Below are 13,904 nucleotides of genomic sequence, written 5' to 3' on the forward strand. Positions count from 1 at the left end.
AAAAAATACATAGGGGGCTGGGGATTTAGCTCAGCGGCATAAGCACCTGCCTTGCAAGCAGACAGTCGTGAGTTCGATCCCTGGTACCAATAAAAAGCAAAAAGACCAAAAAAAAAAAAAAAAAAAAAAAAAAACCAACCACAGGAAATAAGTAGCAAATATACTCAATTCACATACAAAGATGAAAAATACACAAGGGGCAAATATCCTCAATTTATTCAATTACAATGCATGCCAATTAAAATAACACAATGTCACTCATTTAAGAGATACAAATTAGGGGCTGGAGATTTAGCTCAGTGGCATAAGCACCTGCCTTAAAAGCAGGGAGTCGTGAGTTTGATCCCTGGTACCGATAAAAACAAAAAAGACAAAAAAAAAAAAAAAAAGAGAGAGAGATGCAAATTAAAACAATGAGATTCTACCCAGAAAGAATGGTTAGTATCAAGATACCAACCAATAACAAATGCTAGGGAGATGTAGAGAAAACGGAATTCTTCTCCACTGTTGGTGGGCGTGTAGACTGGTATAGCCACTGTGAAAATCAATGTGGAGAGTCCTCAAAAACTAAGATTAGAGGTCCCATTCAACACAGCTATTCCCCTTCTGGGTATCTTTCCCCCAAAATTAAAAACATCCTACCACAGTAGTATATGGACATCCTTGTTTATAGCAGCACAGTTTAGAATAGCCACATTCTGGAAACAACCTAAATCCCATTGACTGAGGAATGGATAAAAAAGATGTAGTATTTTTATACAATACAGTACTATTCAGCCATAAAGAATGATAAACTGGAGACTTATTGGTCAATGAATGCACCTTACTCAAATAACACACGTGTAGATATCGTATTGTTTCATTAGTGTGACAAGCTAAAAGAAAAAATATATGTACATGTGTATGAATATGCATATAAAAATAGTTAAGACAGTTATACTACCAATTTCTCTGAGTTCACCAAAGAGAGTTTACTGGTGGTGTTTGGAGAATTGAAGGCAGATATCTGGTGCTCTGGATGAATGATATGGGAGTGACAATATACAATGCGTGTACCACTGTTATCCCCTGACTTTAAAATTTTGTTGTAGCTTTTTTTCTTCTTTTTCTTTCTTTTCATTTATGAATAAAATGGATTTTTTAAAAAATAAAAATAAATGCTAACATGTCAGAAAAAAACTTAAGAGTTTGGTATATGTATAACACATTTAGTAAGATTCACTAAAACACTAGAGGAACTAAGAGGCTTTAGATTTCATATATGAACACTCAATGAGGTGTGATACCCAATGTCCTGCCCTCCTTCCCACACCTAATGCTAGACAAGACATCCACTGCCTACACACTGAAGGGCTGCCTCAATCCGATCCCTCCCTTTGTGATCACTTTTGTGTTCATTATAGCACACATTATTTATCTCATTTTAAAGTTCAGGAAACCAGGCCAACCTGAACCCCTCCATCATACTATGCCAACTTCCAAACTCCTGGAGTTCTGTGCCTATCTTCTCTCATTTCAATTAAAGTATTCTTCTATTTAAAAAAAAAAAAAAGTTGAGGAAACTGAGTTACACAAAAGATCAACAATCAGAATCAAATCAAATGGCTACTAAGTAAAAAAAAATGCTAGGATCTTAACTAACACAGTTTTGCTAACCAGATCCTAACACACTACAAGCATTACCAGCAAAAATCAGATCATCCTGCCACAGTGAGTGTGTTCTACAACCGCTGATTTTCCAATTGTGCCTTTCACCGTCAGTGACTTTGTGTTTTGGGCTTTGACCACAGCAAATGACGAAAGGTAAAAAAGAGAGTATCAAAGGTTTTTTTGTTCTTGTTTTTTGCCTTTTTGAGACAATCTTGCTATGCAGTTCAGGCTGGTCCTGAGTTCACTTTGTAGTGCAGGCTGGTCTCGAACTTGCAAGGAACCTCTTGCCTCAACCTCCCAAGTGCTGGGACTACAAGCATGCACCACCACGCCCAGCTATAATGGTACCAAAATTAAAACACTTTAATTGGGAGAAATGAAACAAAAAGATAATCATAACCCCATCGTGGAGGCCTACACCAGTACCATTGCGTTATACAGACCCTTCTGACAGTCTGAACCACGTACACTACTCTCTCAGGTCATTAACAGGCACTCTCAATTGTTCACCAGGTCCTTTTTTGTTTACAATACTTCTCAGTAGCTAAAATTAATTGCTACAAATGCATTAATTTTGCGTCTCTTACCAGTGAAATCTTTTTTTTTTTTTTTTTTTTTTTAATCGGTACCGGGGATCGAATTCAGAACTGCCTGCTTGCAAGGCAGGCGCTTATGCCGCTGAGCTAAATCCCCAGCCCCTAAAATCTTGCTCCATGAGGGCAGGCAGGGCATGAGGGCAGGCAGGGAGTAGGTCTCTTTTTTTTTTTTGAGTAGGTCTCTTTTATGCACTAATCAACCTTTACCATCTAAAATACTCTGTGGCATAACTAGACTTGTAACTTACATCACTGGATGAATTTTGATTAAATGAGATACATGTGCATACACTAAAATGGAAAGATGTCCAAGAGAACTGTGAAGTGACAAAAGCAAATCACAAGCCGGCACAGACTGAGTGATCCCATCAGTGTAAAACTATGTTAGCACATGTATGTACAGACGGACAGAATAGGTATTACACAGCAAAAATTAAGGAAGACACAATATAAGTATCTCTGAGATGTGTGCTGGAGGGCCTTTCTTAAACTCAAATGTTGTGTGTATATAGTGTGAGAGAAATAGAGGCAGAGAGGACAGAGACACAGAGACAGAGGCAGGGTTGGGTATTTACTGCTGGCTACACCCCACAGCCCTGTTACAGTCTTTACTTCGAGACAGGGTCTCATGAAACTGTCCAGGTTCATCTCAAACTTGCCATCTTGGTCTCAGCCTTCCCAGTAGCTGGGATTGCAGGACTCTGCTACTATGCTGATTTTTTTTTTTTTTACTTTTTTCAATACTAAGGATCAAACGCAAAGGCCTTATAAAGAGGCTCATGCCACTGAGCTACACCTCTCACTTGAAGTTATTCCCTTGTGAGCTGAGTACCTTTACTACCATATAACTTTTATGTGATATATTCCCTAAATTTCTGTGTTCTGTAAAAATCCAAATATACACAGTTAGTACTCAATTTGCCTTCTTTTGAAGAGGGAAAGTGTATTGAGAATGGAACCCAAGGCTTCACACATGTTAGGCAAGATCTCTACCACCTTCAATTTCCAAGAATACCTCATTCACAACTTAAAGCTCCTACAACCTAGCCCATTTGGAAGCACTGGAAATGTATTTAAATATTCATTAGCTTTTATCCAGTCTACTTTAAGAGCTAGAAGAGAAATATTTGCTCTCGTTCAAATAATAATATCGAACACATTTTTCCCTTCAAAAATAGATCATAAAGGATATTTCTAAATTATTATTTAAACAAAATACAATCGAACAGTGTCTTCTAAAGAAAAGTTATGGGCTAGAGACAGGGAACAAGTGAATCTGGTGTGGGAGTTGGCAACCTGAGGCAAAACAACTGTGTTTTTTAAGTGTCAGGAGACAAAAGAATAATTACCAGCTTCCCCCTAAAACAAGCCTGTCAGTCATTAATTCCCACCAACTGCTCTCTGTGAGCCTTTCCACTAATTACTACATTCCAGTGACAACCAGGGTTCAGCAGATACTTGATTAAAAGTCTACAACATGAATGAGACCAAGATAAACAAAAAAAACTACACTAACAAGTAAAAAGGAGAATGCTAACTTTAAAACAAACTCTTGGTGACATTTTCAGAGATGTTCAATTAATTCTGAATCTATAAAATGAAAAAAGACATTATTAGATGAGCAGACAAAAGATATTAGAAGATGAGCAGACAGGGAAGAATTCTTTAAAATTTAAAATGATCTCAAATTTAAAAACCTGAGAATAAAGCAGTCCCCGTACTCAGGAGGCTGTGGCAGGAAGATCTCACCATGACTTCGAGGCCAGCCTGGGGGTCTACATGGCAAACTAGACCCTGTTTCAAAATACCATATAAAATAAAGCTGATGTTAGCCAGACGTGGTGATGCACACCTGTGATCCCAGACTCAGGAGGCTGAGGCAAGAGGATCACCAAGAGTTCAAGGGCCGAATGGCCTCCATAGTGAGTTCAAGCCCAGCCTGAATTGCGTAACCAGACCTTGTCCTCCCCCCTCCAGAGAGAGAGAGAGAAAGAGAGAGAGAGAGAGAGAGAGAGAGAGAGAGAAGAAATGCCAAGAACAGAGCAAAACGACTTAAAGATTGGGAAGCCAAGTGAGTCAGGGAGTCTAACACCCAACTAAAAGAAGGTACAAGAAAACATGAAGCATAGGCAGGAGTGGTGACACATCTGTAGTCCCAGCTACTCAGGAGGCAAAAAACCATACACATACACCCAAAACCAAGAATTATTTCTAGGAACTGAGAAGCATGAATCTCTAGTGTACTATAATAAAAAAAGAATAAAAAGTAGATACAGTGGAAAAAAATTGTTTTAACAATAAAACAAGGCTCCGAACAGCTTCAATGGGTGAGCAGGTATCACCCAGAAAGGAACAAGTAAGTGCCTTAGAGTATCCTGTTTGTCCTGGACCACAGCAATGTGTGTCAGACACTGCAGAAGTGCCTTCAAAGCACCAAGGAAAAATCACTTCCAATTCAGAGGAGCTTGAATAAAATAATGTCAGCCAAACATAAATTTTTTTTTATCGGTACCAGGGATCGAACTCATGACCACGTGCTTGCAAGGCAGGCAGTCCCAGCCAAATATAAAAGTGATGAGGACTTTTTCAGATGAAGATTTAAAACATATCTCCCACATACTCATTCCTAAGTACTTACATTAGCAACACACTACATCACAACTCAGGCACACACCTTAATCCCTGCACCTGCAGGCCAGTCTGGGCACACAGCAAGTCAAGGCTATCCTACATTACACAGTCAGAACCTGTCTCAAAAACAGACACACACACACACACACACACACACACACACACAAACACAAACAAACAAAGGAAACCCAAGAAGGATAAAGAAATATTTTGTCCAGCACAAAAACAAGAGAACAGGTCCAGGCAACATTCAGATCAATATAAAGAGGACAAAACTAAGTGGGGGAGACCTATTAATACAATGTCACAGTGGTAAAGACTAAATGCATGGAAAGATTGGTAAGAGGGAAAAAAGAATAGTAACAAAAACATGGCAAGAAAAAGATAATTAGCAATTTAAGAAAAGAACATGAGGGATGTGATCATATAGTAGTACTTGCCTCTGGTTTGAACTGTATCATATCACAGTAACGTAAAAATCACTGACTGACTTTCAACTATTAAAAAAAACCAACTCCTAAGGTATGAAGGAGTAGAATTCACAGTATCTATGTTCTCACCCTTGACAATGTGAAATTGGAAATGACAGCTATAAGGACATAAACAGGAAAAGAAAGGAGAAAAGTTATTACTTGTGAAATCAAGGCAGGTTATTTATATAAACATTAAGTAAATATGTAATATATTACAAAAACTACAAAGTAAATAGAGAAACTAAAACTAATGCATCTATGGGGAAAGCTGTAAAAAAGCCAAATCCTATTAAAAAAAAAAAAAGCCAAATCCTCACTTATTAGAGCAGAACTCAATCACAAACTACAAAATAAGCACACTTAACCACAACAATATCTCACTGAAAGTTTCCTGTGGAGAGTGATGTTAAGTACTGTGAAAGACTCACTTATTTTAACATTCTGGGCTGTTCGACTTTTTCAGTCATCTATACTTAGTACAGTACTTTGGCTGCTGTGGTGGTACATGCCTATAATCCCAGTACTCAGGAGGCTGAAGTAGGAGGATCACTGAGTTCCAGGCTAGCCTGGGCTACTACATAAGCAAATTCAAGATCAGCCTGAACTATATATATAGCAAGACCATCTGCTGTTGTTGTTGTACCAGGGATGGAACTCATAACCTTGCGCTTGCCAGGCAGGCACTTTCGCCTCTGAGCTAAATCCCCAGCTAGCAAGACCATCTCAAAAAAAAGCTATAAAATTTGAAATGAACTTTAAGCCTAAAGGAATACTAATCTAACAAAAAACAATGCATTAAAAAAATATACCCTAGGGCTGGGGATTTAGCTCAGCGGCAAAAGCGACTGCCTTGAAAGCAAGCAGTCGTGAGTTCGATCCCCCGGTACCGATAAAAAAAAAAAAGACTATGATTTACTTCTTCAAACACATATAAGGAAACTTCCATGTGATGACAACATTTTATTTATCAATAGGGAGTATCACTGATACCAGTTAAATAAATCACAGCACACTGTTTAGATACTTTCCCCTGAAAAGCAAATGCCTATGCCCCAAAGAATGTGTCACAGGTCAGCTTTCAATCCAGTTCCAGGCCTACTTTTCCAGGACCCAAGAAATACAGTGAAAAGCTCAGAAATATTAGTATTTTGCCAAATTCCACTAAAACAAAAAGATAAACTACTAAATAATATGACACTTGGAAACACACACACACACACACACCCTAGTGCTGAGGATGGAGCCACATCTCCCATCTTTTATTCATTTTATTTTGAGGCAGCCTCACTAAACTGGCTCATTGGCCTCCTCAAACTTGGCATCTTCCTGACTCAGCCTCCTAAGTAACTGGCATTACAGACATGCACCACAAGGCCCAGCTGAATTGTATTTCTTTTCATTAAAAAGAAGCAAAAAAAAAAAAAAAAAACTGGTTTAGCATTCTTTAATAAGGCAACATTAGGTATTTTAGAAATGACAGTCATAACTGTATCATGTCTTTCCTTATTTTACATGTAGACTTAGAAACTGAAAAACTGCACGAAGCAATTATACAACTACAGCAATGATTTTATAACAACACTACACAGTAGACACTGCAACTTTGTATTAGTACGTATACATCATTGAATCTGTGTAATTAAAATACATAAACTTCAGTATTAGTTAACTCTAGTTTTTAAAAAGGAGCCAAGCAAGATTTCTGTGCTTTGGGTTAAACACACACACATTTACTTACAAACAAGCTAAGCACTGTTGCTTTAATATGTAATTAAAATTATTCTATATGAGGTGTTTCATCATAATTAACATATTACACGGAAAATGTAAAGCCACCTGAGGCTAATTTTAAGTACCTTAAAACAAGAAACAGTTTAAACCACTTTAGTTGTGAACGCTATGCTACCTTAAACAGTTCGACTTGAAAGAACACATATATCCATCAAACTAGTTTTTTCTCAGTTTAAAATAAATTCACACCAGGAATGGTAATGCATTCCTGTAATACCATCTGTTCAAGAGGTTGAGGCAAAGACTACAATTTCCAAGCCAGCCTGCACAATTTAGAGAACCCCATCTCAAAATTAAAAAAAATAAAATGGACCGGAAGTATAGCTCAGATCTCTCTGGGTTCACTCTAAAGGAGTAAAATACAAGTTTGCTAGGCACAGTGACACATATCTGTAATCCCAGCACTCTGGAGCCTGAAGCAGAAGGATAGCAAGTCAAGGACCAGCCTGGACAATAAGTAACATTGAGAAATCCTATCTCGGAAAATCAAAACCACGAACTCCACAAATGAAACCACATTAGCTGTGAAAGTTTTTGCTTTTAAAAAAATTCTTCTGATCAAATTAAATCTGACAGATTTCCTTTAGAGATATGTTAAAATACTGGTTAAGAACAAGAGTGTGTTTTTTAAACTTTTCTTTAAATTAGAACAGAACACTGTAAGAAATACGTTGAAAAATCAAGCCTATAATGGCATAAACATCAGTGTTTTTCTCACTTTTTAAGTTATACAAATATTTCAAAGTCAGGTGTATTATTACTACTACTTAAATATTCTACAAAGTTCACTCTTACATACATAATTTATACAAAAATAAAACCAAAATGCTGTTATTTTATTGTAGCTAATAGAACTATTTAAAAAACTAAATGAAAAATCCTGAGAACCAAAGGAGTCGATGAAATACTGTTAAAAAATAAAAATACTGTCTCTTTATTCTTTATTGCCAAATACAAAATACAAAATTGTAACAATTACTTGGTATCTTCCTATATGAATTAAAAGCATCATACCACAGCAATATAGCCACACCCATGTTTACAGTGGCAGTTTGTAATAGCCAAATTTTGGAAACAACCCAAATGCCCATTAACTGATGAATGGATAGACTTGGTTTTCTCATACAATGGAGTAGTATTCTGCCATAAAGAATGATAACCTTGAGATATTTCTAGGTAAGTGGGTGCACCTTGAGATCACTCTTCTGTGAAATAAATTGGACACACATGTAATTATCACATTGTTTCTCTGATGTGAGAAATCATAAAGTATAAATAAGGACAATAGAGTACATAACGTATTGTGAAAAGGAAACAAATGTTAAAACAGGGAGAACAGCTGAGGATTTACCTCAGTGGCATAAGCCCTTGTCTTGCAAAGCACCTGGTCATGAGTTCCATCCCCGACACCAAAAACAAAAAAAACCAACCCTCAGATAGGGAAACAAGGAAGGGGAAAGGAAAAAGTTAAAAACAAACAAACAAAAAAGAAAGAAACCACGCTTTTGTAAATGGAGAAGGGAGGACAGGGGAATGAGAGAAAAAAGGAAAATATCTGTAGCTTCACTCAGAAAAAAAAATTACTTGTTCTTACCTTAAAGCCTGTATTTTATTCCACAACAAAACGTATGTCTCTACAAGTAATGCCTTCAATACAGTTAAAGACATGCTAAATAGCTTCTCTTCCTTTTCACTTTTTGTTTCATGAGATGGGGCTGGCCTGAAACTCTGGGTGATCTTCCTGCCCCAGCCTCCTAAACTGCTAGGATTACAGATGTGTGCCACCATGCCTCGCTCATTGTTTTTGTGTGTTTTTGTCTTTTTCGTTTTTATCGATACCGGGTATCGAACTCATGACTGCCTGCTTGCAAGGCAGGCGCTTATGCCGCTGAGCTAAATCCCCAGCCCCTTTGCTTTATTTTTAATAGTACATTCCAAACAAGTCATCCTTCAAAACTAGATGCAAAACTATGATGCTCTGAAAAGAAAACCTTTTATTTCTTAAGGCATTTTAGTTTTCAGGCATTTATTACTTTAGATTTTTATTTGTATTAGTACATGTGTGGCACACATGGAATACATTCATTGTGGGGCGCTGGCTTATGTATATGCAACACCTTAATTCTTGTTTCATCCCTTTCCCCTCCCCCAACATCCCTTGGTCCCCTTCACGTTTGCCAAAGATCTATCTCCCCATTTCCTACTGTCTTTCATTTTGGTCTTTACACTTTGAGCTTCTCGTGTAACAGAAACCATTTGATTTTTAAGCTTTATGTCTGATTTATTTCACTAAACACGCATTCAAGATGCATCAAATTTTCCTACAAAATGGCTCAAAATTACTTTACATTTTTATATGTAAAGTATCTTATGAAAACTACCATGGCCCAGATCAGGCTCAGATCAGCCTCCTAACCGCAGGTTGGATGCACTACAGTGCGTGAGAACACTCAGCTTCACTCCTCATTCACCGGCCAGCAGCTACAACACACACAGCAGGCTGGGCTCTGCCAACGGATCCCACAGCACCCAGACAAGACAAAACGAGCCCAGATGGTGGCACTGGTCTGTAATCCCTGAGGCTGAGGCAAGATGAGGATGAGTCAGAGGTCAACCTGAGCCACATAGCAAGTTTACAGCCAGCCTGGACTACACGGCAAAGCCCTGCCTCAACACACACACACACACACACACACACACACACACCTGGACTACACAGCAAAACCCTGCCTCAACACACACACACATGCACACACACACCTGGACTACACAGCAAAACCCTGCCTCAACACACATACACACCTGGACTACACAGCAAAACCCTGCCTCAACACACATACACACCTGGACTACACAGCAAAACCCTGCCTCAACACACACACACACACACACACACACACACACACACACCTGGACTACACAGCAAAACCCTGCCTCAACACACACACACACACACACACACACACACACACACACACACCTGGACTACACAGCAAAACCCTACCTCAACACACACACACACACACACACACCAAAAAAAGCCGCTGCGGGGAGTGGGGTAGAAGATAGGAGGGAAGAGAAGCAAAGAGGCGGAAACAGGAGGAGGAGCGAGAGGAGGCGCATCAGCACCAGTAAGAGGACTCCTGCAAGTTAGGCTGAGGCCAGTTAAAACCCCCAACCACACACGCCTCCACCAGCAACACACACGCACACGCACTCGCACGCGCCTGCCCCTAGAGGAAGCCTACCAAAACGGGGAGGGGTGTGCGGTGCACGCTGAAAGTAGATCCGACTCACTTGGAGGCACCACAAAAAGGTGGCCTGGATTCCTCCAAACGCAGATCCAGGATCCCGCTACAGACAGCGGGCTGAGGCTGCTAACCATTACAGGAAATTTATTCTCTACTGCTTTTTGAAATAACCTAGTAAGTGCATTTTATTCTTTCTTTCTTTTTTTTCTTTTTTGGTCTTTTTGAGACAAGGTTTCACTATGCAGTTCAGACTAGCCTTGAACTCACGTTGTAGCCCAGGTGGACCTCCAACTTGCAGTGATCCTCTTGCCTTAGCCTCCCGAGTGCTGGGATTAGTGGCGTGTACCCACGCTGGCTACATTTCATATTTAATGGAATTTAGCTGGACATCCAGAACATAAAACAAGGAGGAACAACATGTTTTGCATCATTTTACAATATTAAAATCTTAGATTAACCCTATTAGTAGGATTCCCTTCCAATCTACTATCTCTGGAGGAAGTAAAACCAAGTATTACCCACCTAAAATGATCTTGGGGGGGAGGGGGGTGCTTGTAATCCCAGCTCTTGGAAGGCCAAGGCAGGAGAATCCCAAACTGCACTGTGAAACTCTGCCTCGAAAAACACAAAGTAAAATTATACAGTTATACCTTGGTTACATTGATCTTACGTATTCCAAAAATCTTACGTGGGCCTCCCTATGCCAAACCTGAGTCTCTTTTCTTCCATTTAACAAAGAAAATTTTCACTTAAGTCTAAATGCAGCATCCGATTATTCTACCTCATTTTCATAGATGTTTACTCTATCTCTTTAAAGTTTTTAAAACCACTTTTTCCAAGTACCAAAACAAGAATCTACAATTATGCACAATTATCCTCCTGCCCAATAAACAAACAATTTTACTTCTCCTCCTCTGACTTTCTAATTCTCTACTCCTGGTACTTAAAAAAAGGAAAAAGAAAAAAAAACAAAAAAAGGAAAAAGAATGAAACAAAAGAAAGAAACATTATGTAACTGTAGTCTACTTCTGTTGTTCTAATAACCTAAGAAATAAATGAGGATTGGGTTACCAAAAAATTCCTATTTAAAATGCTGGTTTAAAATGTTGATTAATGTACTTTTAAATTTTGTTGTAGCTTTTTTCTTCTATCTATGAATAAAATAGATTTAAATAAAAAAGCATTACATAGGCTTTTAAAAAGACATGTTTAAAACTCTCAATGAGTTAGAGGAGCCAGGGTAACTAAAGATCAAATTCTGACTTTCTCTCCATACAGGCCAGGCCAAGACATTAGTCTGTTTCCTGTTCTGATATACTCTAGAATCTTACCAATAGCAAAATGTTACCCAGATCTAAAATGATAGAATAACCTCACAAAGGTAAAGAAGACAGCGGCCATTCTACAAAGCTACATTTACCAATGCTTCTATGCCAGAACACCAAGAACTCAGGTTTTGGATTAGGGAAAAAAAGAACAAAAACTATCTATTCTTTTAACAAAATTCATGTCATTTCAAAGAACCATGACCACTGAATCTGAAACTACTTTAAATAAATGTGTTCCAAAGACACAAAAGTTTTTAGTCTTTATTTCAATTGTAACAAGTATTTTCAAATATAAATGAAATTCTACTCAAGTTTCAATCCCAGAATCCTTGTTCTAATGATGCAGAATCATTTAGGAAGCCTATGAAAAGCACAAAGATTTTGCCAAAGGTGAAAATTATTTAAATAACAATTAAGACAAGTAAGGTATTTATTGGGCATGATAGTGCAAGTCTGTAATCCCAGCACTCAAAGAGGCTGAGACAGAAGCATTGCTGACAGTTCAAGGTCAGCCTGAGCTACCCTAGAGTTCAAGACCAGCCAGAACTACACAGTGATGATACAGGGGCATCAGACTCCCAACCTAATACGTCAGGTATGAGTTCGTGTTCTCTAAAATCGAACAGAGGTTAAGAGCAGAATATATTTATTGAGAGAAAGAAAGTTTCTGTCTGAAGAGAGACAGAAGGGGGCCCGAACAGGTTGCCAAGGAGTAAAGTCATGGGGTGAGATGGGTTTAAAGTGGGGAAAACTGGTAACTCACAAGGCAGATGGGCATAAGGTGGAACGTAACTATAGTTAGCCAATAAGATCAATAGTTCAGTAAAATTGATTAAATTAGGGACAAATGGGGAGGCGAGTCAAATAGAAATCGGGCATTCTTAAGAGAGCAGTGACTTTTCTGGGGGGTTGGAATGGTGACTCCTGGCTTCCTCGTAGTGATAGGGAACTATTTAGAATATCAATCTTCAGGATATGGGTGCATTTGTTTGGTCTTTTGTCTTGAGGCCCACCACACAGCAGGTCTCCGCCTCCCCTAACGTTGAAAGATACCTGGTCTTCTGCATTGGCTCCTTTGAGGACCTAGCCCTGTCTCACTGCCTATAATATTTCTAACTAACTCCACTGCCTGCAACAGTCAGATTGTCTCCAAAAAAAAAAAAAAAAGTATTTGGAAAAATCATTTCTATTACCATCAATTAATAGATTTCTTTACTCACTAATTTTGTTTCATACTCTCCACCATAGCACAAATTAAAACTTGTGAGAAAATGGCATATTCTGTATACCAAAATGCTGTTAGACGTGGGCTTTAATTACTTCCCTCACCTAGTTCATGGTTCCCTCATTTCTCCCACAATTTTTCCTAAAATTCTAAATGCCACCTACAAAACTATAGACAGCAGTAGTCAGGCAAGTGAAGTCAAGTACCCTGTGGAATCCTGGGGAGGCCCTTGTTTAGTCAACCACCAATACAAACATTCTGAGAGAAAAAGCAATTGAGAGCTACAGTAAATAGTGGCATGTTTATCTGAACTAATTTAACTTCTCAACATTTTCTTAATGAAAGAAGATTCACTACTAAAGTTTTTGTTACAGAGAACAGAAGCAAAACCATCATTACGATTTTATATCAGGGGCTCCAGTCACCTGGGTTAATATGCAGTACAAAGGAAAAAAAATGGCTTTTTATTTTTCCTCCTAGTACTGTATTCTAGTAATGAGATGAGAAAGAAAACACTTAAATGTTCTGACTTTCCAAACAGTAAAAAATTCTAATTTGTTAATTAAAAAAAGAGAGAGGGGCTGGGGATTTAGCTCAGCGGCATAAGCGCCTGCCTTGCAAGCAGGCAGTCGTGAGTTCGATGCCTGGTACCGGTAAAAACGAAAAAGGCAAAAAATAAAAAAAGAGAGAACTTCACTACACAAAAGATAATTTTCTATATATCCAATTAGGCAAATATCTTAACATGTCACACAACAAGCTTATCATTAGAGTTGGGCACAGTGGTACACGTATCTGTAACCCCAACACTCCAGAAACTGAGGCAAAAAGTTACTGAGTTCCAGGCCAGTCAGGGGCTATACAGTGGGTTCAAGGCTAGCCTGGATTACACAGCAAGGATCTGACTAAAAAATTTAAGTTTGCTGGGGATTTAGCTCCCTAGCATAAGTGCCTGGAAG

At 38.5% G+C, this 13,904-nt stretch overlaps 1 protein-coding gene across 19 annotated transcripts in view; it reads right to left on the reverse strand.

Annotated features, from left to right (window-relative positions):
- The window catches only part of Kmt2c (lysine methyltransferase 2C), a 239,306-nt gene that overhangs the window by 207,474 nt on the left and 17,928 nt on the right, over positions 1 to 13,904 (reverse strand). The gene's annotated exons all lie outside the window — the stretch shown is intronic.

Source organism: Cavia porcellus, unplaced genomic scaffold (genome assembly GCF_034190915.1).
Source record: "Cavia porcellus strain 051 isolate PalLab524CR breed Dunkin Hartley unplaced genomic scaffold, mCavPor4.1 scaffold_6, whole genome shotgun sequence".
Lineage (NCBI taxonomy): Eukaryota > Metazoa > Chordata > Mammalia > Rodentia > Caviidae > Cavia > Cavia porcellus.